At 39.7% G+C, this 23608-nt stretch overlaps 1 long non-coding RNA gene across 2 annotated transcripts in view; it reads left to right on the top strand.

The window, feature by feature from the left end:
* LOC306803803 overlaps nt 1-23608 on the top strand; it is a 33750-nt gene that overhangs the window by 5110 nt on the left and 5032 nt on the right. Inside the window, exon 1 of one of the 2 annotated variants that reach the window (XR_013774711.1) lies at nt 9310-9345. The exons of the other annotated variant lie outside the window; for it this stretch is intronic. This is a non-coding gene — a long non-coding RNA (uncharacterized lncRNA). Of the gene's footprint in view, nt 1-9309; nt 9346-23608 lie in introns of those variants that run through there. 2 annotated transcript variants of the gene reach the window in all.

Below are 23608 nucleotides of genomic sequence, written 5' to 3'. Positions count from 1 at the left end.
CCTATGATCCAGTTACAAGGACATTATGAAAGAAAATAGAAGTAGAAAGCCAGGGTGTAGTCTGCAGGAATGGCTAAGGAAACCCTAACTCTAAAAGCAGATTGTGCTTCCCTGTACCTTCTTGAAAAGCAGAAACTGTCATAAATAAATAAATAAATAAATGGATAAAAAGCCCCAGACAAAGCACAATCTAAAGTATGACTGTAAGATTTACTGGCCAACAGTTGCTCTTTAAAGAGATGTGTGGAGTTGAAGCATTTGCTTGCCCAGACAAGTAAAGTGCTGGGGATCTGCTTGTATTAGATGGTTTGACTCCCTGCCACTAATACCATTATTTATAGTGCAGCACAAGCAAAGTGACTTATTCCAGCAGGCACCAAATAGGTGGGTAATATTTTTACACTCTGATGTTTCAGTGGCAAAGTAACCAAAGAGGACTTGCATTAGTCATGGTCATTAAAAAAAAATAAAATAATGATCCTTCAACTCTTTCCTCTATTTCATCACTTATATAAGCAACACATTTTTGTGATTAGAGCTATAGTTGTTTTTTTTTTTTTTCCTTCTAAAGATGTCACATAGCTTTCAAAGACCCCAGTGTTCAGCTGAACAGCTGCTCTTGCTTTTTTAAACCAGGGCTTCTTCATTCACAAGTAATACAAGGGGAGTGTGTCTGTACAGCATCTAACAAAGTATTCCCCCAACCTCTTACTGGATAGGTAGGTGCCACCAGCACTTAGATACATTTTGTTTTATTTTTTTTGAAGAGTTACTTTATATTGTTATACTACTTCTGTGAAGTGCTGGATGTTTGAAAGTCCCAAAAATACCACACACAGCATGTGGACAGCAGAATGAGCAATTCCTGTTGTACAAAACATTTGTGCCTGGAGCTGTGCACTCAGATTTTCTGCTGGCAGCATTTGTGCATTTGCTTCTGACACCTGGATGTGGTGAGGAGGGTAAAGGAGAGGAATGAGCTGCTTCCAGGTTCATGTTGGAACCCTGAAGCCTGGGAATTTTCAACTTTCTGTGCTTTCTGACACTGACCCTCAAAGAACACTGCTTTTGACCTGAGGCCTTGGAGAAGGCTTTCAAATCTGAGTGATAGAGTTAGAATCACTGGTGTGTAATTTGAACAAAAGTGTGTAATTTCACATGGTGAAAAGTTTTGAATTTGGGGTTTTAGAATATAATAATGAGTATGGGATAAGATGGAGGTTCTTAAGCATTGTCTCTTCTTCCTTCTGTTCCTTCTTCTTCATGATTTCAGGTAGTAGTTTTTGGTTGGAGAGAAAGTACTTTTCTTGCTTTTAGCTTGTTAGCTAAAAGTGTTGCAAAACTCTCTGTACCATAAATAAGTTTCATTCCTAACTCTAAGCAAAAAAAAAAACAAAACAAAAAAACAAAACAAAAAAAAAAAACAAGGAAAACAAAACCAAACCAACCACTAATATGTGTGTCCACTTTCAGGTTCAGGCTTTGAGCACTTACAAAAGAGAGACGGGAGGAACAAGACAAAAAGTTTTTGAAAACACACCATGGTATTTCACTGCTTTAATCTGGTTTTAATTTATGGTTATAGTCAGTAATGATACATGGTTGCTATTTTCTTAGTGGGAGTTAGCAAAAGACCTCAGGATGGTAATATTTAGGAAAAAATCCTTTCCCATTGGTTATTGCTTGTATTTTTACCTTTCTGAATTATTTCTAAGAGAAATACGAGTTTTAAACTGAGATATTTTGGATTTAAACAGGACAGGCAGTTACATGTGTGTTTTCATAACTTTTTTCACATCTTCATTTTAGTATACAAGTATGTTAGCAACCTGGAGTTACAAAAGTGTTTTTATCCTCTGCCACTGCCTTTGTGAACATGTCTTCTGGTGTGTTAGACATCATTTAAGCTTTTCAGAAGAATAAGCACCTCAGGAAATTATGTTCCTCACTTCTGAAGTGGCTGTATAATATTCAGCCTGTTCTTTCACTAGTTCACAACTCAGGTTCTAAATGGGAGTAGAAGTCTGTGTGGAGGGATGGAACTGGCTTTCCCTCTTCTGAATTATATCTGAACATATATGCCAAATATCTTCTGAGCCATGGCAATGTCACTGCTTGTCAAAAATGTACCAAAATTTGCCTAGTCCACTTTTTTTGTTTGTTTGTTTGTGTTTTTTGTTTGTTTTTTGGTATTATTATTTTTAAGACGGGGAATTTTATTATGCATAGAGAAAATCCAGCAAAATTACTTTTGCATCTTATGGCTGCAGATTTATCTAAAGGAAAATTCTCAGCTGGTGTCTTGCTGCAGTTTTTCATTTTCCAGTGGATTTCTGACAACTTACCCCAGTGAAGAGCCTGCCCTTTCCTCCACAACGATTGAGTTACATTGATCAAGCATTCTGCATGCAACAGAAAGGTGCAGCAAATCATCATTGGTAACATCAGCTGAATACCAGCTCTGAAAAAAAGGCTTCAGTTATATTTATGTGACTTATTTACAGTGAAAAAGAAATGGAGTTAATCAGGTATTTTGCTACACTCATTAAAAAAATTAGTCAGCTGGCATAAAGACTGCTTACACTATTATGTAAGGCTTTAGTGTACTAATAATTCATGACACAGAGTCTGTTTTGTGCAATTTTGTATTAAATCAGGAAAAATGATCCAAGAATCTGGAGAAAAGGACTAAGAAAAAAGAACAAAAAACAAAAAACAAACAAGACCCAAAATTATCCAAACAATCAAATCTCAACAGACTCACCCAATCTGATTTTGTGCCTGCCTTGGGCTTGAGATGGTCTCTTCCTAAATCTTATGACATAAGCAAAGTGCAGAGGAGCTTAGGGGAAAGGTGCCAGGGAAAAGGGATCCTTTGGGGTGTCCCCTCCTTTTTGGCTGACTGTCCCTGCCTTCAGGCAGACAGGAGATATCCCATTCTCCAGGCACTGTGGAAATGCTGTTGATGAGGGGGTACAAAGTCTTGTTTTGGGGCACTTGAGTGGGGGTCTGTTACCACTTAGCAAAATCACTTTTTCCTTCTTGCTCCTGGTGTGCCTAACTCAGGCTGCCCTTGATTGCATTGTCTGTGTCTGTCTTGGGGAGGGGAAAGTTCTAGTGGGGAACTCAGCAGACAAAAGCTTTAAGAATTCCACAATACAGGGTTTTTTCACTGTTTATGTGGAGTGATGAATATAACATGAAGAGCAATTGCAGATCGTATTCTTCCATTCTCTACGTTTTAAGATGAGTTTAACTTCTCTAGATGGAATCAACTCAAGAGTGACTTCCAGAGCTCAGTTTATAAGCCTCTGAGAGAGTTTTGCTATAGCTTTTTTTACTTTTTTGAGGGGGGTTGGAGGTTAGGCATTTCAGCTATGATAGGACTGAATTTCATGCTCCTCCAGTATCAGACATTAGTACCTAAAATAGTTCCACCCTGCTGTGGGCCAAGCCAGTTTCCCTTTTGCCTCAGTGGACAGAAGGGCAGTGCAGGGGCACACCAGAGGTGCTCAGGAAAAATCCTCTCACACAGCCATCTGCAGATGAGAGTTAGGGATTGCAGATGAAATTCAGGGATTACTCACCAGAAAAATCAGTTGATAACATTTAATAGCACCTCTGGTAGGGTCTGTGGCAGAGAAAGCCCCATGCTTTTGGCTAACTTTTCCTGATGAGGTTTTACTAGCCAAAGCAGTCTCTGATAAGATTTTGAGTTGTTTTTTTCCTTAAATACTTCACAGTCATCATATAATGGCTTGTGTTGGAAAGGACTTTAAAAGTCATCCTGTTCCAATCCCTTGCCATTGGCAGGGACACCTTTCACCAGGTCAGGCTACTCAGTGCCCCATCCAACTTGACCTTGAAAACTGACAGTCTATTGTCATGGGATAGGTGCTTCATCCCTCTGATCACCTTGGTGTCCTCCACTGGACACCCTCCCTGTCCTTTTTGTGCTTGGAAGCCCAGAGCTGGGTGCAGCTCTGCAGATGGGGTGTCAGGAACAGAGGGACAGCAGTAGAGGGGCAGAATCTCCTCCCTTGCCCTGCTTTGGCTGCAGCCCAGGACATGTTTGGCTTTCTGGGCTGTGAGCACCATTGCCAGAGGTTCAAACACATGTGCTGACTAAACTTGGCACAGCAGGATGTCCCCAGAGCAGGTTGTCAGGTGGAAATAACTGGCACCATTTAATGCACCCCAGCAGGGCTTGGGTAATTTCTGCAGAGGGAGGTTTTTGTTACTGCTGTGGGTGTTGCTTTAGGAGAAGGTGTCCTGCACATGGTAAGGGAAAGCAGGAGTGGCTGTACCTGCTGTCCTTGCAGGAGAGAGCTGCTCCATTCCCCTAGACAGTGTGACCTAACAAATATGGATCATTTTCAGCCCTGGTCCGAACTGACCACAGTGAAGAGAGCAAACTGGAGATATGTGGCATTATTTTCCATGTGCAGTGATGGAAGCACAGTATCCTCCAGCTTGTGCTAACCTGGCTGGATGAACTGAGTTAGAAATGAGAGATGAATGTGGATGTGGGCACAGCCTATGCATATGCAATTCACAAAATGTATTCACTTTGGAGACATCAAGAAAATTCCACTCTGGCTTTTAGTGTGTCTCAAAATTTTGCTGCTTTCTTTTCCCCTTCCAGAGTATTCCGTGTACTGTCAGATACAGATATGAGAAAGCAGGATGTGATTGTGGGGAAGGTGGGCAGCAGAAGGGAGAAAATTGAAGTGAAGTTAGAGATATTTCAGAACTGAGCAGTAGCCAGAATGTTGTATTTAAACCCTGAGCAAATAACTGATGAGAAAAAAAAAAGGTATTGGCTTTATTAATCTTAAAGAGGACTAAAATATCTGAGGATTTTTAATGCAGATTTTTCAAGAAAAGAATTGGTGAAACTGTGGAACTGCCACAAAATGGACTCCTTAATCTGCTAATTATAGTACAGTATTTCCAGTATATTCTGTGGAAGTTGGATGAAGGTAGAGGTTTTGCACCTGGTGAAAGTTATCTAGGCTCACATAAGTGTGTGGCAAGCAGTTTAAAAGGATCCATCTGTTTCTACTGATTTCAGGATGACCATTGGCCAGTCTTGCACATACAGCATCATCCCTCTCTGGGCAGATCCATCTTCCTCATCAGTGGGTGTTCTTCCTCTAAAACAGACCCAGCCACAGCTTATTGTCAGATGAAGGCTGGAAAGGATGATGAGTGCTGCTCTAAAGCTGATGCATTCTAGGTTTATTTCAGTACAAGCTGGAGCTGGGATAGCACCCAGGCTTGTGACTGAGTGTGGCCAGGAGTGTGCAGGGGGCTCCTGGCTGTGGCAACCATAGGTAACTTAAGAGGCATAAACAGCTAAGTGCTGATGCCTTAGCTGCTGTGAAATGGAGAGGAAGAATAACTTATTTAAATCTAAATATGCATTTGGAGTTGTTTTCAAGTCCCTGCTGCATGGTGGAGTATCAGGGGTTTCACACTGACTGATATATCATACTATCTGTATTGTGGTTTTAAATGAACCTGCCTCCTGCCTCTGGGAGTCTAGCATGAGCTTATAGCTTAGCACAAGGGCTGTGAATGGGTCTTAAAGGAGTTGGGTTTGGAGTATTTAGCTAAGCTCAAGTAGAATTGAAATAAGCATTCCAGTGACAGAGCTGGTCTCAAACACAGCATGCCTGGCACCAAGAACACCAGCTGTGACGCTGCTTCTAATTCTTCACACTGCCCTTTTGACATATAACATTTTCTGTATCAGTCTTTGAGGATGGAAAAACAAAGCCTTGTTGTGAAGGTGACTGCACAACCACAGAGAGCAGTGGTTTCAGCATGCTCCTGGCTGGCTCAACCAAGGGAGAAAACCTTCAAGTAATGTTTGCTGCTGTGGTTGGTGACATTATCAAATTTCCCAGTGCAAATACCTTTGAGAGGAGCAAGCCTTCAGTTTTTCTTCTTAGGATCATTTAATGAGTCATTATTTACTTTTGTCACATAGCAATACAGGACTTGATTTCTGGGAAAAAAACTGTAACTCTGCCAAGGTTGTTGCTGAACAGAAGCAGCATATTTACCATAACAAAGTTTAAGCTCATCACATGGGATGTTTCCAGATATAACTTTCATTGTGGTTTCATGTTTTCCACTAGGTTCCTGAGGGACAGCAGCTCCTTTCAGATAAGGTCTGCTCAGTAATGAGCTTAATGAGCTTGAAAGCTGTTTCTACTCAGGAAGAAGAAATCTGCTAACACAGGCAAAGTACCATAAAAAGTTAGGATGTGAAGCTGGGAACGCTTCACTTTGGGTTATGGCAGCAGGAATTTTAGGATGTAGAGTGTGAGGGTGCCTGTGCATTGGTGCCCTCCTGCTGCAGGCTGGGACAGGGTGTACTCCCAGAGTGTGGCCTTGGGCTTTAGTTTCACTGCAACCCTTTAAGCCAAGTAGTTTCAAAGGTCTGTGTTGTGTTGTCCTGATGGGGTTTGGAGAGCCCTGGGGGAAAAGACTCACTTTTGGTTGCTTTAATCTTCACTGATCTGTTTCCCCCCACTGGGTGGGGATTATTTGGGGGTTTTTCCTTACTTTTTTTTTATGCTAAATGGAAAAACATATGGGCTAAACAACTTTGTAGGGTGTTTTCCAGCTTAATAGAACTAGGGTGGATCACATTGTGCCTGGAGTGATGGGAATCAAATGTTCCTGTTGTCTTAGTCACACCATGAAGAAGGAAGCCCTTCAGGCTTCCTGAGCAAAAGTAATTTCTAATGGTCAGAAGGTGTCCTTGCAAGCCTGCACTGCCAGAGCTGTAGGAGAAATAGCCCAAGGAAGAAGAGATGTGTTTTCTCCAGATTAGCCAGGTCAGTGGTTTAGGAAGAAGTAGGGAGCAACTTTTGCCACCAGGACAGTATGTGAGGTTTGCTGCTGTACCCTCCTTGGCCATGCACTCATTAGGAACTGCACATGTACAGACCTGAGGTTCTGCACGACTGCAGTGCCAGGTCCCATCTGCTATAAATACAGGCAGCTCCAACAAAGCTGCTCTGATTTATGCCAATCAGGTCCAAGGGCCAGGCTAAAACACTGAGACAAGGAACTTTCCTCTCCTCCTGGTCTTGGGCATTTTTGTTTGACCTTTACAACTGTATCAAATGGGATCAAAGCAGAGATTTTGGGGTTTGGTTTGGTTTGGTGGATTTTCTTGATGTCTGTTCAGGATTTGTTGTTGGTATTTTGGGTTTTTTCCCCCCTGACTTTACCTTTTGAGTTTCGACTCCAGTGGAAATATAAGAAGCTTTGGCTTGACCACTGAGGTGTGAACTGACAGTAGTCTGTTATTAGAATGTATTTCTCTTAATCAAAATAATAATCAATGCCTTGCAGCCCAAGACTATGAGAAACTTGCAGAAGCTTTCTTTAAAATAGATCTCACTGAGCAGTCTGCAATCTTGTACCTGTGCCTCCCCAGTTCTTGGACTGCTGGTTGCAGCCTGAGAGTCACCCATGGCATCAACTCCATCACCTTTTACCATTAGTGCTGTACAAAACCTTACATTAAAAATACAGAGTCAGGATCACTTTTCACCAAGGGAAACTGCTGGAATTTGCAAAAACAAAAGGGAGGAAGCAACTTTGACACATGTAATGCTTAAAAGGATGCTTCTCAGCCAAAGACTACAATTCCCAAGTGTCATCATGAAATCTTGACAATTTGCCCAAACCCCATTTTCATTCAGGAAGTTTGTGATTATTAGAATTAAGCTCTAATCATGCAAAGCATAGGAAGGTATGTGAGAATACCCACCTTTTATGGCATGGCATTTGTTGTCACTCTCAGCTTGGCTGTAGCAGACAAGATTAAAGGATTAGTAAGTAAGCCAGATACTGAACTGCTGCTGCTGAAGTTGTATTTTGCCAGTATATTGATTACAGAAGATTTTTAAAGCCTTCAGAACAATGTCCTGTATCCTTATTTCTATGTTAGCTTGTAACTGTATATCTTTAGTGAAGTGGTGAGCTTATTTTATAAGGCAAGTGTGAGGTGTCCTTTTTGCCAATTCAGTTTGGTCCATTCCTTTGGCTGTCTGTGTAGTTTTGGGGTTTTGCTTCTTTTTATTCCCTATGAGACTTTCTGTGAAAGAGAATCAGATTTTTGACAGTGTTAGCACAAGCAGGGAAATCCATGCTGAGGTCTGGTCTTAAAGTGACAAGAGCAAACTTCAGTCTCCTTTGGAGGATTTTGTCCATACCTGATACTGTCTGCCAGCCAACCAATTTCTTTTCTGGAAGATGTTCCAGAACAAAGCCCTAGGGCCTGTTCTCCAAATCCCTGCTTAATCACAGAATAGGCTGAGTTGGAAAGGACCCATCAGGATTGAGCCAACCCCTGGCCATGCATAGGACACCCTAAGAATTTCACTGTGTGCCTGAGGGAATTGTCCAAACACTTTTTAATTCTCCTTGTGTAAGAATATATTATAATGGCTTCACTTGAGCAACAGAGGATTTTTTAAAAATTAGCAATATGAATGTAAGGAATTGAATGTTAAGCTCCTGACTTTCTTTTTATTTTGTGTATAATGTTGCACTTGGTAGGATGCTTTTCTACAAGTCTCTCAGTTTGTGCTGTTCTTTTTCACAGCACTGAGCTGGATGGAAATGCTTGTGATGGATTGAGGTGGCAGGAAAGGAGGTTGGAGCAGGACCCAGGCAAAAGGGAAATCCAGGGAAACTGCTCCATCAAGTGTTGGAAGGTAAAACTGGCACTGCAGGACACTGAAAACACAGGTCTGCCTTGGGCCAGAAGTAAGGTGATCTGCACATGTCCAGAACAGGTCAAACAGGCAAAATCCCTGATCTTCACAGGGCCAGATTCCACTCTGAGCTGCACAAAATATTATGGGATGACCTTAATTTTACTTTTATGTTTACTCCCTTAAAAATATCCACTGCGGTGGCCAGTTAAAGGCTGATCTTTCTTTTTGTTTTTCTTCCCCAACACTTCTAATAAAAGCAAGTGTTTTGCATATATATATGAAATGCATGCTTCAAAAGTAAAGCTTTACTTGCTTTCCTTTGAAATGGAACAATAATTGTTGAAAGATTTGTAGGGAGAGAAAACAAAGCATTTGTTTTATCTACAATTTTAAGAGTGTTTCTAATTATTCTGTTAAATGTTGGCAGATATTAAGGCTTGTCTACATGCACAAATGTCACTGAAATAATTTTAGATGTAGATATTTAGGCTTTCTTGCTTTCACAGTGGAAATCTGAACCCTCCTGACCTGAACCTATATTTCACTTATTCATTTAGGATATCTGTTCACTGCTTAGAGAAAGTTTACCATCTACATGGTTAGTTTACCATCACCAAGTAGACCTTGATTTTTATGAGTCTATTTTTATCTACTTGAATCAAATGAAGTCAATTTTACTTAAAGTTTTTAGCCTCTATGGCTTTCTGTGGAGAAACTACACTGAAATTTTATTGAAACTTCATAAGAAAATAAAATAATAAAATCTTACTAGGAAAATCCAACTAGGAAATTAACAGGATTCATGTAGTATGACCTGATTTTCAAGAAAATTCAATGCTATGAAGAGTTGAATTTTTTGTAAAAAGAGGTAAGAGCTTTCAAATGTCAGTTCTTCAAAATGTCATTGCTGTTTAGATTTAAAAGCTTTCTGATAGAGTTGTTTTTTGTTAGTTTGGTTTTTTGTTTTTTTGAGTGACAAAAAATTCTTTCTTCTACTATTTTTACTTTTGAGCTTTCATTTGTTTCTGCCTCTTCCCCAGGGGCTGTCCCAGGATTTGTTTTATCTTGTCCTGACTGGAACCTTCAGGAGCCCCAAAACTTTGTAGAGTCATGGAGTCATTTAGATTGGAAAAGACCTTAAAGATCATAGAGTCCAACCATAACTGTTCTGATGTATTGCCTCCATCCCCAAATGCTGAATGAGGCTGGGGGACTGTACAAAAACTAAAAATTTCCTTGAAAGCCTCAGAAACAGGTGCCTAATATTCTCAAGCAGGTACAGCTCAGGGTGTGCTCCTTCCTCACTCCTGCAACCTGTTGGCAAACAACTATCAATAATATATTCTATAAAGAATGGAATGGAATGGAATGGAATGGAATGGAATGGAATGGAATGGAATGGAATGGAATAGAATGGAATAGAATAGAATAGAATAGAATAGAATAGAATAGAATAGAATAGAATAGAATAGAATAGAATAGAATAGAATAGAATAGAATAGAATAGAATAGAATAGAATAGAATTTTTGTTAAAATATTGTCAAATCCCACCTTTTTTTTTTGTAAATATGGATTAAAACTATGGTATGAGAGAGGAGAGCAACCCAATATGAGCAGTACTGTGACATTCTGTCCCTGTTTAAAGGAATATTTACCAGCACCTAAAGGCTTCCCTGAATTTCAAGTTAGTGAGAAAATTATTAGTTTATAGAGAAATAAATAACAACCAACCTTAACTTGTTTCAGGAAAGTCATGGAGGGGGAGTCACCAGCTTAGTGCCTATTGCCTTCAGTGGGGTGCAAAAAATGTACACTGGATGGCTTCAGGTGCCTCCCTGAATTGTTTGGGTTTGTGTTGAATTTGTCAGCATGGCTGAAAACCAGCCTGAAAGGCTGAGTGGTAATTGCTGGGGGACCTGTCAGCACAGAGTAAAGAAAAGGATGGTGAGTCAGTGCACAGTGATACTGTTTTTCATCTAAAATCCCCAAAACCCCCTCCACTATTATGCAGAGTAACAGGTGTAACCACAAGCTTTCCTAGCTCCCTCCCCCAGCCTGAGCTAATTTAGGTTTCTAAGCCTATGGAATGAGTACAACTTGATGGAGCCAAAATTTATGAAAAAATATCCATGTTAATATAGGCTGTAAAATAAATGCAAACGAAAGCTGAAGTAAAACAGCTTTTATTCACATGGAAAAATAAACCTGTTAGCTCTGATAATCAATTAAAATATTATAGAATCAAGCAATCACAGATGTAGAAGCTTATCCTCCTTAAAGTCATTATAAATCACATCCTTTCCTAAATCTCTCTATTCCCTTTTATTGCTTACATTATAATCCCTGTCCGGGTATCATTTTCATTGCTAAACACACTGTTTGCCAGTCAGTTTATTAAGGTTTGTCTTGATAGTGCCAAAACAAATGCTCCTTTTCAAAGATAAAAGGAAGGCTAATATTAAAACAATAATTTCACCTCTCTGCTGGCAGAGCCTACTTATTGAAGAAATTGGCACATGAAATCTCTGAGGTGACAGGGAATTAGTGAGTCAATAGGTGCCTGCTTTGAAGTTGACCCATGTTCTAGGTGGTGTAGGGTATACCCTGTCTAACCTGCAATGGGGTGGGGGAAAGAGAACTGTTTGGGGTGGGAAGCAGCTAACAATGAGTGTTCTTCACCAGTTTTAATTGATTAAAAGCTTTAGTGAAAAAAAGGATGCAACATATAGGAGACACAAGAAATAAAAGCAGAAAAATTACAGACTTGAGACTGTAGTGACAGGACAAGGGCCAACAACTTCAACTGAAATAGGGCAGGTTTAGATTAGATATTGGACAGAAATTCCTTACTGTGAGAGTGGTGAGACACTGAAAGAGGCTTCCCAGAGAAGCTGTGAGTACCCCATCCCTGGAAGTGCTCAAGACCAAGTTGGATGAGGCTCTGAACAACCTGGGATAGTGAGAGGTGTCTTTTCCCACAACAGGGCTTTGGAGCTACATGATCTTTGAGGTCCCTTCCAAACTAGACCATGACTGATAGGAACAGCAGAGAGAAAAGGCATTAAAGGGTCTGGGGCAGTTCAAGGAAATGTGCAACTCTTGGGTTTGTGCAGGAGGGGTTTGGTGACATCAGGCTTACAGCAACGATGTCAGTAAACCACTCTGAGTAGTGAGAGGGCAGAAGGGCTGAAGAGCATCACTTGACATAGTGAAGGGTGCTCTAAAATGCTGCTACAGAAGCAAACACTTGTGTTACACCCAAAACTGCTGTCAGTTCAACTGAGCCTGGCAGCTTAATAGCTCTCCTGATTATAGGCAAAAACTACTGTGAATAAGAGGCAGAGTTCCTAAAAACATTACTTAAACCCAAGCCTGAGAACAGATGAGATGTAAATGAAATGTGTTCTGTTTTTCTGTGGTTTAGCTGGTGGCAGGCAGAGCCAGAGCCAAGGAAAGCTGACAGGCCACACCAAGGCTCAGGGGTCTGAGCACTGGGAGTATCTGCTGGTCAGTGAGCAGACTTAAACCCTGAGCAGTCAATATCATTTCAGCTTGAAATGCTCAACTTTCATGAGAGCTTGATGAAACAAAATCTAATGCACCATCCAAATATGTACTCTATGTATACAATATACATATATAAAGGATCTTGAGGAAATGGCATGAAGTGTGCTTGGGGAATGTGCAGGTTGAGTATCAGGTAAAGGTTCCTCACCCTGAGAGTGGCTGGGCACTGGGACAGGCTCCCCATGGAAATGGTCACAGCACCAGCCTGACAGAGTTCAAGAAGCATTTGGACAATGTTCTGGGACACATGATGGGATTCTTGGGGTGTCCTGACCAAGACTGGGTTGGACTCAATGATTCTGGTGGGTCCCTTCCAGCTCAACAGATTCTATGTTTCTATAAATCTGATTGCAACAAGAACAAGATGAGCAATGTTCCCTTTTTGCATGGATACGACTATTTAAAATAAGAAACAGAAATTACTCCAGTTCATGGCAACAGCTGATAGATCACTATGGTTGGACAGGTATGGGCATCACAAAAAGTGGCAGTCTCATCTCTAGTTGACCAAAACATTAGGAGTAACTGTGCTTGAGATAAAAAAATAGGTCAAGATGAGGTAGCATGGAGAAAACATTTAAAAGAAAAGAAAAATACCTCTCAGATAAGAGCAGTCAAGTGTCTTCCTATGGAGTTGCATTTTGCTTCACATTAAATGGGGAACTGTATATTCTTTGATGCTTCCAACTTCCTTTAAAGATGAAGCCAGAGAAATGATTGATGGTTCAAGGGTTTGAAATTGTAAAAGTGGCCTCAGTGGTGTTTTGTCAATAGATACAAACTGGTATTACATTTCCATTACAGACTGGTAATCTGGACATGGAGAGATGGGTCTCCATAGCTCCAAAGAGATTTACAGTAGATCAGAGAAAGGAAAGTGTTAAAAGTGGAGTGGGAAAGTTGAGCTTAGCGTTTGTAATGTAACTGTACTGATTTTGGTGTCATTGTTTCAAATTTTTCTCTTAAGGATATGATATTGCTGGGAAATTACCAACTTAGCTTGAATTTAGAAATATCCTTTTTTTCTTGTGACAGAAAATGAAATATAATAGTTATCAGATTTGAAAACCTGGGCTTGCAGTATGGAACTTGGAGAGAAATGCATGATCCTGACAATCAGGAGAAATTTCTTCACGGGTTGTCTGGTACTGGAATGGGCTCTCCAGGTGGAATCACTATCCCTGGAGGTGTTCAATGCCACTGGATGTGGCATTTAGTGCCATGTCTACTTGACAAGGTGGTGATGAGTCAAAGGTTGGAACTGGTGATCTCAGGGGTTTTTTCCAACCTAAATGGTTCTATGATTCTGTGATCCCTGAGACAGTGATCCCAGTGCCCCTAGGGTTTCTTCTGCTTTGTAAAAGTCACCCAGAAGTGACGGGACATTCTAAACTCAGTGTAGAGGTAGAAGGATGAGATTTCACATCTTTTTGAATCTTCATTGCATTTAATTTTTAAAGAGACTGGAGGGAAGAATTTTTTTCAGATTGCTCATCAGATAATTGGTGTGGAGTTATATTTTGTGACTGCTAATGATTAGTAAGGCAAGACCAGAGTTTTCCTGAAATGCTGAATGGGTGTTTCTGACAGTCCTCTTAATGAAACCCTGTTTATATTAAATTCCTGGTCTCTCAATGTAACAAATTCCTATGTCAAAATTGATGGGACTCCAACATTTCCTTACTACAGCCCTGCCTCAAGATAGTAAGTGAGCTATAAATTCTCAGCTTCTTCAGAACTAGGATGAATTGGCTGTGAAGTTTCACTTGAAAAGATATTTAAAGTTACTTCATCTTTAGTTACAATTTTTCCTGCCTACATGAAGACTCAGCATCTTGGTACCCTATTCATTTAATAGAGCCATTGGGCATTCAGTGATACTGAAAGCTGCTCCCAAGCTGCTTCAAGTGAGTAATTTCAAACTCTCAATGCAATAAATCTTTCCTAGAACATATATAGAACACTATAGAGAGATAAGTGTGCTACCAGTTCTTTTCTTGAAAATATTAACAGTGAACTGGCTTTGTTGAATTTCTGGAGAAAAAAGAAATTGAATTTTTAACATTCTCTTGACCTGAGAAGTGTTAAATTTTCTGCTTTTAAATGCATCACTCCGTTGAAGAGGCAAGGATATCTGAGTTGATAACTCAGTTTGAGATGTTCATGGCAGAGAAGAGTTGGTCTAGTGATGAGCACCATGTGCTCAACACTGAAAATGCTGCTCTGACCTTTTTCTGGCATGCCCACTCTGGACAGAAAGATATTTTGACATTTTTAATGTGATATGAAAGGATATGGATAGCCTCTTGTGAAATACAATGAACTTATGTGTTTTATGTCACTCTGCTTTGAGACAGCTGGAGCTGAAAATGGGCTGTAACTATAAACACCATTAGCCCTTTTATTTTTTTTTTAATCTGTGTGCAGCACAGCCACCTTTACTCTTGTGCTTTTAGACCCACAAGGATGACAATTTACCTGCTCCACCTGGACTCTGTAGAAGCATTGCAAAGCATTGCTCAGGTAAACTGAGACACTGGGCTTTTGTTCTGCTAATATTTTGTGACTGTGCAAAGAAAATGAGTGTTAATACTGCTGGTGCCCTAGGATTTTTATGAAAAGGTTGTAAGAGATCCTTCAGGCTGTGGGAAGGATGATGAGCAGTGGTGGATGTGTGCAGTGTGGTGGAGCAGTTTCCTAGGCTTCCATCCCATCAGTGAAGGCTGTTTCCTAACCTGGCCAAAGCCAGCCCTGGAGAGCAGGAGGGGGCTCAGCCCTTCCAGCTGAGTTTTGGGAGCTGCTGGGAGAACCAATGGCTGGTGCAGTGTCCAACTCAAGTGCACTGAATCCAGATGAACCCTCCAGCATGGCAGCTACTCAAAGCACTCCCCAAACTCCCCCCAAAAAAGGGGAAGGATCAGCCAAAAGCAGCTTCTAAAAGCCTTTTGCAGTCATTAGTGCTGTCCCCTGTGCTGCAAGCTGCCTGCAATGAGCATGTCCACATCTCTGCAATGTGCTCACATTTCAAAGGCACTGCTTCTAACCAGCTGCATCTCAAGAAATCGAGCAATTTCTAAAATTTTTTGTTCTTTCTTTCTTTTTTTTCTTTTCTTTTCTTTCCTTTTTTTTTTGTTTTTTTTTGAAGATACCATGCCAAGTCTTTTGAAATGAAAGCTGGGGCAGGCCTAGTGGAGATTAATGTAGGAAAAATGCTGCTGGCTTGATAAGCCACAGATGTCTGTGAGATTTGTGGATGTTGCTGACAGCTCGTGATGGTTTGCAGCTTGCAAGGTCCCCTGGCTCCAGGACCAAAGCACTGAATCCATGGCTGGAGGTGCAGGGTTTGGCCCAGAGTGGTGCTTGGGTGAAGGGTTTGAGAAGACCTGGAAGAAAAACTGGCCTGGACTCACTCTGTCATTCCAGAATTTTCTTAAATGCTGCATCAATTTGTGCAAAAGATTCTTTTTTTTTCCTTTTTTTTTTAATAATGTCAGTATTGGCAACTGTTTTTATAATGGGGAGATATAAGTTGGTGAAACTCTGTGAAAGCATAATATGGTGATGGAAGCTCAGGTTCTTGCACCATCCTTGGAAAAGGGAAAAGGTGACTTATGTTGGTGGAATCATTCTGAGTGGGTGGACAGGAGCTGGGCTTCTTTTCACTCTGCATATTTAATAAAGACTATGCAACTTTTTTCAGGTAAGAGTCCTGTTAGGTGATACCAGTAGCACCAATGAATTGACAGAATATTTTTTCTTTCTCTTTTCAAACTCAAGGCTGTCCTGTCATCAAGGCCAAATACTTCACTGACTTGTGGGCACACATGAAGGTGTCCATCACATGCTGTCAGAGACTTCTCATGCAGAAATCCCCTGGGAGTCTCATCCTCTCCTCAGATTAAGGTTCTTCCAAAGCTGCATTCTTGCATGCCCTGATATTGTATGCTTGGGTTTATTTTATGCAGATAATTAAATTAAATTAAATCTGTTGTTAGTTTTAATTTTGAGGTAATGTTTATTCATCACCTTAAAATATCTCTATGGGTGGGCCCTGGTGTTTATATGCAACTTCTTGGTGCCAATACTTTCCACATTTGGATACAAGAATTGGTACAATCCTTGTCCCAAAAGTCTTGGGAAAATGCAGAAAATTGCTTTTCCAAAATGTTATGCAAATAATTTGAACCAAAATAGCCTTTGGGGTTTTGTTTAGGGTTTTATTTTTGGGGGGTTTTTTTTGCTGTTTTTTTTTTTTTTTTTTTTTTTTGGCTTTTTGTTTTGTTTTGTTTGCTTGTTGTTTTGATTTTTGTTTGGGAGTGGGTTTTTGTTTATTTGTTTTTGTTTGTTTTGCTTTTAGTTTTGGTTTTTTTTTTCTTCAGAACAGTAAGAAGATTTTCCATAAAATTTTGATAAATGCTAGGCAAGGAAGTAAATCACTAAATATCAATTTAAATGCAAATTTACCTATGATAGGAATCTGTGCATGTGCTTGTAAACAGATTAGCAAAGAACCAGGCCTCTCTTTTCATCTTTGTCTTTTTTCCTGCTGACAGCCTCTGTTGTTTACCCAGGCTGGTACCTTGTGCCTTGTGTCTAATCAACATTCTTGGTAGAATTCAGAGACAACTGGTATTTAGCATGTATATTTTTATTGGAAAATCTTATACATTGGTAGCTCACATAAGCTGATTGAGGCGGCTAAGAAATAATTTCCATAAATGATAGGAGAACTTTTATTTCTATGTACTCTCAAAGGTAGCAATAGTTTTAGGGGAATTTGAAAGGAAAATCACTGAACAGTTGATTTTATATCCAAACTATGGCTTCAGTTACCCAAAATACTTGAGTAATTGAGAAAGAAAATTGATTTTTTTTTTTCATTTCAATTGCTCTATAAAATAAAAAGTTTCAAACATTTGGTTTGGAGTAGGTGAACAGGATGGAGACTGGCTATGTTATATAGCATATTATATATAAAATGAGCTTGAGCCTATAGATCTTTACAATATTCTGTGCTCACAATTTGGGGTGGGAGGGTAGGGGGATAAAAAGTGCTATACATTATGTTCATCTGATTTTTGCTTATAAGCATAAAAAGCCTGATATAGCAATAATAAATATCTGTAGCTGTGCCCCACTGCCACCATGATATTAACTTGCAATCTCCTGCTCTTGTTCACTTTGTGGCTCTTGTGGGGCTCTTGGTAAAGCTCCCACACCAAGTTACCATTTAAACTCCTGAATTCTAGGGTGGCATTTAGAACAGTATTCAGAACATTATTTTTCTATACCCAGGGGACTAAATGATTACTTCATCTGTGTGCCTCTGCAGGGAAATCCATCACTGTAATAATGTAAATTCAGCTCTAGGAATTCTGAGATGTGCCACAAGGTAAAAACATTTCCCCCATTTGGGATGGGAATGTGCCTCCCTATCTCCAGGCAAAGTTTCTTTTAGGCAGCTGATCTGTTGTGCTAAGCCAACCTGCAGTGGGGATGATTTCAGCATTGTTTGAAACTTTGTTGTGTGAGTCTGTAATATAAGATACAAGCACATTGTAATGAGGATCTTAAAACCAAGATTTCCCACAGACTGCTGTGCTGTAGCTAAACTATGACTTCTTAGTTCTTAGTGCCTTGAATCTTATTTTCATGCTCTTAATGGTTATTAATATGTTATTTAAATCCATTATATTTGTGGTGGAATGGGTCTACAACCTGATAATGTCTAAGCACAGCAGCTATCTGAATAAAATTGCTTGTGAAGATTTTCTTTGTGGGAATAAGAATATGAAATTCTCCACATGAAACTAGCAATGCTACATAAAACCCCTGCAGGATTGGGTGGGGTGATGTGTATGTTTGGGGGTTGTTTTAGTTTTTTTAAGAATAAGGGGAAAGTGTAATTTATGCCTGGATAATTGGTGGTGTTTTACCACTGAAATGTACACCACTTGGAGGAATAGTCACTGGTGTCTTTCACACCTGCACAGGGTATGAAATTCCAAGCAATTAAAACAATTAATGTTTCCTCCTAAAAAAAAAGTCTATTGTGCTTTGGCAAAAAGCATATTGTGGGACTGGTAAAAAATGTGATAAAACAGAATGTGTGCTAAATGGAAAATGTGCTGTCAAAGACCTTGACACATTTTTTCATTCCCAAAAGTAGATATGGATAACTTTGTGAGCTAGTGTCTCTTGCAAACATGAATTTATTGCAGTGTTCCATGGGAAAGGCTTTTGGTTTTCAAGAATTTTAACAAGGAGTTGTTTAGGTTTTTTGTTCTGCTAAAAACAAAAGCGTGGTGCCTTTTGGTCTCTTTTGGTCAAGAGCTGAAAACAAGTAGCAGGGGATAAAAGTCATCCAAAAGTGAACAACTTGTCTGCATTTCTACTTATCTTCTATTTGAAAAGAACTGTAAATGGGGGGATACCACACAAGTTTTTATATTAAATATTAGCTCATTGTGTCCTGGCCTTGCTGTGTAGGTGCTCACTCTGTGTTTCTTCAAAGGGCAGGAAGACTGCAGTGTGTCAATCACTTCATTTTTATACTTAGTGCATTCTATGAATGTCATCAGACTTTAAGTTATCACATGGAAAAAAAAAATGTATGTACTCTGAGAAAGCATATGCCTAAAAAAAGGCTATTTTAGCTGACAGTTCCAAAATGTCATTCATGAGTGTTTGTGGCAATATATTAAAACTATTTCTTTAGAAGAGAAATTTAACAGAAGTCATTTAACAGAATAAAGGAGAAAGATGCATTTGACTTAGTGCTTTCATGGTGATTTTTGTAGAGAAATTAATTTAAGAAAATGAAAGGTGAAATCCTCTGCACCTCTGGTGCAAAGTAGGAAGAGCCACCAGCACTCCATGGGTGCATCCCTCTCCCAATTGCCTATTTTTGGAAGGCTCTGTAGAAGGTCAGTGGGAAACATAACTCCTGGCTCCTAAGGCAAAAGCAGCCTGGATTATCATCCATGTGAAACCAAAGAAGGGGTGCTCACAGAGAGCAAATAGTTACTCCTGTTAGTATTTCCTAGATGAATGCAAGCAGCTTAAATTTCACTTGTTCTAAATTAGCTGCTGAATTAAAAAAAAATATTTAGCTCTATTTTGTTTCCCCTTGGTCAATCGTTCATTATTTCCATCTAATGCTTGAAACCTAATCCCTGTCACTAAAAAAATATTTCAGGAAACTATCTCGACAAAGCATTTTAATGTAAATATTAAGAGAGAAACTCTTTGTCAGTTTGATAAGAATAAATAACATAGCATGCTTTCATAATCACACCCTGTATTCATTTTTAATGTGCAATTCTGCATTTTTATTAGGAAGTCATGAACACTAATACTGATATTTTGTGTTTTATTAGAAAGAGCAGTTGAAGGAGGAAATTTCTGGAAGCTCCAGCTCTCCAAGCATGTTTGCATGAGCACAACAGCACCAGGAAGGGTTTTGGTTGTCATGGCTGAGGCTGTAGTTGCCAGCACATCCCTGGTTTGGAACTTTGGCTTTGTCCCCCTTGTGCCAACCAGTGACTGTAACTTTCTTGAGGAAATCTCAGTTACACACTTTCTCCAAGAAAAGCTGAGTTTGCCTTGTCCCTTAAAAAATGTATTCATTTTAAATGCTAACTAAAATATTTAAATCTTTTAGTGTATTTAGAAGCTGCATTTGAAATCCCAGTCCCTCAGAGGTGGAGAAAGCACCAATTTCACCATTCAGTGAATGCCATAAGCTGATTTATGGCTTCTTTTGACACTTGGTCATGTGGCAGAGGCAAAGGAGCAGCTGGTAATGCAACCAGTAAAAGTTAAAGAGGAGGAAATGCTATGTTACAGAAGTAGAGGGATATTATTAGCTCCTGCACTCTGCTAGAGATGATGCTTGGGATGAGAGAAGAGGCCAAACACATTTCCCTGGGGTTTTCAGAACTTATGTTTCCCAGTGGGAGCTGGTCTGGACCAGACTGTGCCTCACAGAAATGAGGGGCCACAGACCCAGAGAGGTGCTGGAGAATCACAAAACTGAGTCCAACACTGTCAGTGTATTCTTGCTGAGAGGGATTTCTTTGCTGAAATTGACTGTGCTGGATAAGAGATGAAAAAGATGTGAGGTGAGACAGCCTGGGGGATTAAAACTGAAAATTTTCTGACTGTTGCATTATCAAATTGGGAAGGACCAAAGTGACCCTTTCACTTTGCAGGTGGCAAAGGGCAGACACTGACAATAGCACCTGGATTGCCATGATTGAAAATCATGGTTCCTGTGCTTTATAGCTCTCTGTATGGGAAATGTGGGCCAGCCCCTCTCTTAACCTCACCAAGCTCACTCTTACAGCCTTGAGCCTTGTTCAGACATCTCTCCATGAGAGACTTTGTTCCAAACATTGACAGTTCTTCTATTTTGCCACCCATGTCAACCTCCTGAGTGGGCAGGCAAAGCATGAGATTCTATAATGTGAATGAATTTGAATGTTTATAAGAAGTGAAAAGGCAAGACAAATTAACATTAGTAATATTTAGCTTAAAAAAATCTCAAACAAAATGAAAATCCCACAACCTCCAATCCCAACTTTCTTAAAACAGAAAGAATCTCATCATGTATGAAACTACTGAAGGAGCATTTAGAAGGGGAAAGAAGGGAGAATTCTAACTCTGAAAAAAGTGCATGTGGTAGCAAATGAAGCCAGTTCTGCATCAAGATGGAATTTTTGTGACTCTTCCCTGCATGCATTCTCCTTTCCTATGTACTGAGGTGAAGAATACAGACTTAAGGATGCTGTTGACACTTGTGTAGTGGCTTTTTCTCTTTTATCAGCTAGAAGTATCTGTGAACTGGAAAGCTTATCATTAATAATTAATGTAGCTTCCTCTGCCTTTCATCTGATCTGTCAACCAGGATATATTAAATTTCTTGAGCTTTGCTTCCATCTTAGTTTTGATAATTTCATATCCCTGATGCTATTATTTATATTGCCTTGATCCATCTTGCAAAATGAGGTCAAGTTCTCATTTAAAGCTGTATCTAGATCATCTTTGATCTATGTCCTACCTCTATCATATAACACTTCTTTTTCTTTGCTTTCTTGCTCTTCTCCTCTTATTTGTACACCACAGTCTTGTTGCAGTTTGTTCTGTATTACAACTCTTCTATTTGTAGAATAACACTTGGTCAAGTTGTGTTTAAATTATATTCAAAACCAAAATATAATAGTATTCTAGTAGGCAGTGGGGTATTTTTCATGTACCCTAAACTCTCTTCTAAATTAATTTTGCACTTTTTAAAATCAAGTGTGTATTTCTGTCATCTTAAAAAATTAGCTATGTTTTATTTTTTAAAACAAACAAAGAAACAAAAACCTCCCCCCCCCCCAAAAAAAAAAAAAAAAAAAAAAAAAAAAAAACCAGGAAAAAAACAAAAGAAGAAAAGCAAAAGCTTCCAAACTGCAGATTGAAAATTAGCTTGTCCTTAGCAAGTGAGATGGTTTTGGCAGCAATCACACTAAACAGGGATTTTCCAATCTTGGCTGCTAACATGAGATTCCTTGTTTAGGATCACATTGCTTGTAGATTACAGAATTGGCCACAGAATAGACACACTACTCAAATGACAGATTTGTCCAACCTGTGCTGTGTTACAGGAAACAGGGCCATGTTTTGTAAACCAGAGCTAATATTTTCCATCTGTAACCCAGTACAAGACTGATGAAGGACATAAAGAATATTCTGAAATAGAGAGTGACTGGGAGAAGAAATACCAGGTCTTTAAAAAATGCATTTTGTTTATTTCTTTCTCTTATGATCTTGCAGCCTGAAGCTGCAAAACGTGCATACCCATCCCAAGGGCAGGGATCCAAGTTATAGACCAGGAGCTGAGCTGCAGGGAGCTGACTGGACCTGCTCATCAGTGCTCCCAGGATTTGCCTCATGGGGCCCCAATGCCCTTGGTCCCTGTATGATGTGTTGCAGTGTCCCTAAGTGGCCCATGACCTTATCTCTTTGGATGGATGCTGGTTTGTGGGCCATTTAGTGTTCCTTGTTCCTTTTGAACAAAAAGGTAATGGTGCCAATTTGAGATGGTTTTATGATTTGTCCTTGGTAAAGGACAGCATTCTTGGCAGATGTTGTTGTATTTTTAAAATTGATTTATAAAGAAGGGGATGCTCTGTATTGGGAGCAGGGAGCTCTGTCAAAAGCTCTGCTGAGCTCATCACATGTGGACCAAGTGTGTGCAGATGGGAATTCCCATTTTCCAGACATACTTTAGAAGATGGGGCCAGAGGTGCCAGTGTCAGAGCTGTGTAAGATTGAAAGAAAAAAGCCTTGTAATGGCTCTCAGTGGATGATGATGGAGATGCTCACCAGGCTGCTAAGGTGGTGTACCCAGCAAACTGGGTTGGTGCAGAACAGGTGGCCACAAAAGTTTCACGGCTGTGGAAGAAGATTTCTGAAAGGGCAGAACTTGGCTCAAAGTGATTCTCTGAGGTTGTGGTGCCTGCAGCAGTCATTGGGCTGTGTTTTAACCACAGGGTGAAAAATGCTGCCTGTGTAAAGCAAATACTCCTCTGCCCACTTGTCTTCAGTAGCAATGACTGAGCAAAGCCCATGACTGGCTAATTCTAGTGTGGGTTGGTTTGGGGTTTTCAGCATAAAGACTGCCAGTCCTGTAAACCACACACATTTCCACCCTCATTTCCATCTGCTCAGAGTAGCACATGGCTCATCTAGGACTGTGCTGGATGTTTATATGTGTTTTAAAGTGTTCCTAGAAAGCAGGTTTTAGGTATAAAGAGTAGCAAATCACTGGTTGGAACTCAGTTATGTATTTCAACACAAATAAAGGGGCAGAAATTACTTTTACAATGGACCTGGTTGTAATTTTTTAAAATATTTATAGTACATAGAAAGACAACTTATTTAACTTCTCAGTGTTTATAAAGCACAAATATACTGTACTTGAAAATTTAGTATCAAATAAAATGGTTTTCTTATGCTGAGGAACAAATATTTTTAGGAGACAACAGATTGTAGTGATATTAGAGCCCCAACCTACAGTAGGTTATATAAGAGAAGTATTGGTACCCTCTCAAATGGAAACAGTATTTGGGTCTGTTACTCTAAAGACTCTCTTATCATACCTTAGGTACTAAATGTTTCTTAAAATAGTGATGGAAAACATTGGAGAGTGCAATTAGAAGGTGGTTCATCATGAGGAATGGGGGCCCACTTAAAATGACTGCTGTTTCAAAGTGGGAGTCTGTGCTGGTCTTGCTGTAAATTAAGA

Source organism: Erithacus rubecula (genome assembly GCF_903797595.1).
Source record: "Erithacus rubecula genome assembly, chromosome: 6".
Classification (NCBI taxonomy): Eukaryota; Metazoa; Chordata; class Aves; order Passeriformes; family Muscicapidae; genus Erithacus; species Erithacus rubecula.
This window is presented reverse-complemented; position numbering and strand designations above follow the sequence as displayed.